Raw genomic sequence first — 5,116 nt, forward strand, 5'->3', positions numbered from 1 at the left:
TTTCCTTCCGTGTAAAAGCACTAGAAATCTGTCGAAGCCCTCGATGAATGTTAGCCACCATCACCGGAAGAAGCAAAAGTTCCTTTTTGTAGGCAAGCTGAACCACTGGGTAGAGCACTTCCAAGGGCAAAGCGTCACCGGACTGATACGGGACCACACATTTATTTAACCAGCTAGCGAGGTAACCGGCAAGAAGGGTCATCAGTCGAATCGGTGCAGTCGCATGCCATAAGAATGATTTAAACTTGGTCCCTGCAGGAAAGCCACTCTCAGGACTACTAATGGTATAGGAATGAGCGCCAATCTTCTTCAATAGATTATTCACCCCTGAAGGAGTGAGTAGTGCTAGCTTGCAAATAGCCTCGCCGGAATTGCTCTCTAGATTTCTGAACAAGTAGCATGCAAACTACTTCAGACTCACGAATGACTTAGTCCTCTTCGCTAAAGGCTAAGACTGTGCCAAAGCAATATGATAGTGACATGTGAGGTCCCATAAAGTCTCATAGCAGTCGGGCATGCGATCCTTCAGCTGACTCAATTCATGGTTGGAGGGAAAGTATTCCTGATACAGCATCTATCCCATGGGCAAACCAGAAATCCTGTGCATCTCATGGAGGGCCAAGCCCAACTCTTCTTGCCAGGTCAGAAAAGTATTCGAATCTGGAGTATAAAGCTCGCACAAAGCAAAGAAATGCTTTGCGCTAACAGGCAAACCATACATGGTGGCACGAACGGCTGCATATAGACCACAAGCGTGCAACTCCTCGCTCCATCGGCTCAAGACGTACTTCGTCATGCGAGTCCACCAAAGCTTGTCCAAAGAATGGACCCAGCCATAAAATCTGTGACGCGTCGCAGGCATCTCCCGTCCTAAAGCAGCGAGGCAATTCTTCAAAGTAGAAGCAGAGGCAAGAAGCTCGTTGCGCGGCGGTGCATCCAACCCCAATACTCCAGGATGCAATCCAGTGATATGACTCCTGCTCGAACCAGGAGCTGCCTGATGAGTGATGTAGCCACAGTGAACGCTCTCATGCTCCTCCGTCAAGCGCCACGACATCTCCCGTGTCACAGCCTGACGCCTGAGCTCAGTCAACGAACGATGCCGAGGAATCTTCAGCAAATATATGAAACCACCGCCAGTTTTATGAAACCACTGCTCGACGTCAATAAACACTGCATCCGGGTCTCTGGTAGAGTCGCCAAATAAAAAGTCGGTCTTCTTAAGAGGCTGAATAGAACTGGCATCCTTCATGAAAGGCGCATCTGTGATCAACTGTCGAAGAGCTCGATGTCCACCTTCCTTCACCACTTGGGCAACCTCTGTCGACATGCCCGAAGCAAACTGAGGAGTAACTGGAATAGGGGAAAAATCATCGGAAGTCGAATAATACTCGCCACAACGCCCGTACACTGCGTGAGATGAGAACGCTACAGAAGGATATTCCACTGGAAGCAAACATTTAAACATTTGTTAGTCTCAATTATAAAAGGAAGTTGAACTCATCCTACGAATGGGTAAGATAGAGTCACTGCCTTATAAAGGGTGAGACGATTTGGCCACATTATGCACTTATAAGGTAGGATATATCAAAAAAAAAAAACATATCCCTGCCTTATAAGGCACAATGCAGCGACAAAACGCCCCTTTATTTATTATGAGATATGGTTTTGACCAAGCAAAACATATCTTTAAGGCGTCGATCCTCACCAAGGAGAATCAAGGCTCTTCCTGATTGCCTCACCAAGGAGAACAACGTGGGGTAAAAAGGTTCAATTTGCAAATTTCCATGAAAAAATGGACTAATTTGTAAATTTCCAAAAATAGCTCACCGGCATAAGAGGGAGGCGCGCCATCAGCCGACGCGGTAGAGGATTGACCCCTCGCAATACGAGACATGGTGACCTACAAAATAAATTAAGGGACTAGATCCAGAAAAAAGTTCCTCTTTTTATTACAATTAAATCCCTCAGAGCTTCAAATTTTACCCCTTGAAAGAGGAGCTCGAGGCGCCAAATCATAAACCCTAACCCTCACATGCGACCCCACAAATTCATAAATTGAATTAAGCATAAAATATGCTAAAATTGTGGAGGATTTACCTGAGGGAAAGCTCGAAGATCCGACAAAAACCAAATCTTGAAAGAAGCTCAGACCACGTGCTCGAGGGGCCTGAGAGGAATTTTTATATGAAGATCTCTAAGGGATTTCTCAGTCTAAGATCCAAAGGAAGACTAAATCTAAGACAATTGTGAAGATTTAAGGGAGAAAGGATGCTTGAAGGAAGAGAAAATCAAAGAAAAGGTCAGGGGGGGGCGGCCCTAGAGGAGGAAAAGAGGAGGAAAAATAACCCCTTTTATAAAGTGAACCAACCTTGAACCAGACCGGACCAGGTTTAACCAAACCAGACCAGTCCAAATCAGTTCAAAAGAGGCTGAACCAGGCCAAACCAGGCTGGACCAGGCCAAACCAGACTGAACCAGACCAGACCAGGATGAACCAGTCTGAACCAGTCTTGAACCAGTCCTGAACCAGCTTTGAACCAGGTTGAACCAGATTTGAACCAGAACTCAAATTGAAGCTGAATCGAACATCGAAACGACTTCAAATCGACCGAGGGTTTATTCCCTTGTCTATTCTTGCCTCTCCCACACATTCGGAAGGATCAGAGGATTTTTTGAGCCTAATCACTGCCTTTTTTGGCTCATTATCAAGCCGGTTCAGCTCATTATCAGGCCGGTTCAGCTCATTCGAGCACAGAAATTACTCCAATAAGGTATAAGAGTATAAACTATTCCCTATACCTTTGGTTGAGAAGTTCCTAGAGAATATTTTTCTAAAAATATTCTTAAGGATAACTCAACAACACTACGCCGGACAACGCGTCGCAAATGAGAACTCAACGCCAACAATTGATGGTCAGTTCTAGGTTGAACCAACAAACACGAGCTAAAGATTAGAAAATCAGGAATCGACTTCAAGTTTAAAATTCCGACAACGGTCAGACAATAAATGCAGCACCGGAACTCTTACAGACATTCGATAAAGCACCGAATAGCCTGAAGGATTGAAGGAATCAAGAACAGAAGCCATTCCAAGGTCCCGTTACACCGACTGAAGATTGGGACAATCATATCCAAAGTATTCCAGACTCTTCTATAAAAGAACGAGACTGAAATACTTTGGAGGGGGTATCTGTAGGCGTATAAAATTGCTTATAGGTCCCTTAGCACAGCTCGGCACAAACCGACGAACCATCGGGCGACGTATCCAAACACGAGCGTCAGTCCACAACGCCAAAGCCAAGTGACACGCAACGAAGCAGATTAACGAGGCGACGAGGCTAACGAACCGTATGCAAACAATGAAATACATCCATTCGCATGCGGAATCAAGCTAACAGTTCGGTGAGTCAACGAGTCATCCAACCATAGAACGGATTTGAACTCAAACACCGAGGCGGATTTACTGCCATATTGGGATTCGGACTGTCAATTTAGAATCCGAATCAACAACGAAGCGGGTTTACTGCCAAATCAGGATTCAGATTAACAAATCAGAGTCTAAATCAACCATGAGACCGGAAAAAACGGCGAAAACCACAACACCTAGGGGACTCGGCCAAAACCGAGCCACCTATAGGTGGCTCGGCCAAAGCCGAGCCGAACGCCAGGTAGCTCGGACGGCCGAGCGCACTTATGGGTGCATCGGCGCAAAGGCCAGAGCCACTATAGGTGGCCGGCCAGATCTGTGCCCGGGCAAAAGATCTGAGAGGCCTATAAATAGGCCTTGAGTGTTCATTTTGGGGTGGAACTTTTAGAGCCAAACTCATGCCGAATTTAGAACCAACTTTGGAGTTTTGAAGACTTGAAGACATGGACATTCAGATCTGGTTCTTGGCGAGCATTCACGTCACAAAAGGCAGGAGTTCGAGAGAGAGAGATCAGATCTCAGATCTACGTAGTCATCCTCCGGATCAAAGCTTGGCCTTTGATCCCGAGAACTAGGGCGATTATTTCCTTGGTGATGTAATCCCCCCCGGCTATTATTTCCTTTGCGAAATAATATCCGTCGTACTGTGTAGATCTAGATCCGGATCTAGATCGCACGGTAGTCCACGGATAAACCCCGGCGCAGGCGAAGAACCTACCAAAACGAGTGACCGCAAAACAGGAGCTCGTCATTCGTTCGAAAAGAAAGTTGAAATTTTTTTTATTTCTTTTTCTTTGATTTCATTGTAACCGGATCTTATAAAAAGACCGGATCGTTTGTAATAAAAAAGCAATTACTTGAGAAAACAATAACGTCAATGAAGAACACAATTTTTCCCGCGAACACGCCCCTCTCGCTGCGCCTCCTGCTCCAGCGTGAAGAGCGGGCGAAGCGGATTCGGGCGAAGGAGATCGAGCTCCAACGTCTACACAAGCAACACCAAGCGGTGCTGGACCGGATGGACGCCTATTTGGACGCTGCTTTCTTTGAGGACGCCGGCTCTCTCCGCGGCGAGGTAAAGCTTCGGGAGCGTGAATGTGAGGCAAGGAGGCTCAGCGAGGCTACCAGAACGGCGGACCAGGCGCTCCAACTTCTTCGCCAGGAGGAAGAAGACAGCGAGGTGGCCTTAGCCAGGCGGTAGCAGGAGCAAAAGGAGAAGGCTAGGATCCGGTGTCAGGCGGACCGTGCGGCGGTCAAGGCCAAGATTGGTTCTTTCAGTCTGCTGAAATTCCTATAATGCTCATGCTGTCTAAGTCCTCTCTCTTTTTTTTTTCGTTGTTTTGTTAACTTAGTTGGTGCCTCGGGCATCACAACTTGAAAACCTATGCATGTAAACTCTGGCCCGTAATGGCCTTTAGCTTTTGCTTATTTTTGCTTAGTATTCACAGTTTTCTTTCTTTGTCTGCGCTGTTTGGTATTTGAGTCGAACTTGGCGAGCCTCTGACTATCTTGTTTTGGATTTAGTCGTTCTAGGCTCTCGTTCTACCCTCGGTTGCACACAGCGTGGGATCGGGTTAACTCTGATTTTGCGTTGTAGCAGGGGATCAAGAGAGTAACACTTGTCTTGCAGCGAAGAACAATTGTTCGTTCATGCGGCCAACTGAAGAACCCAACTTTGGCTCGCCA

This window comes from Asparagus officinalis, chromosome 3 (assembly GCF_001876935.1).
Source record: "Asparagus officinalis chromosome 3, Aspof.V1, whole genome shotgun sequence".
Taxonomy (NCBI): domain Eukaryota; kingdom Viridiplantae; phylum Streptophyta; class Magnoliopsida; order Asparagales; family Asparagaceae; genus Asparagus; species Asparagus officinalis.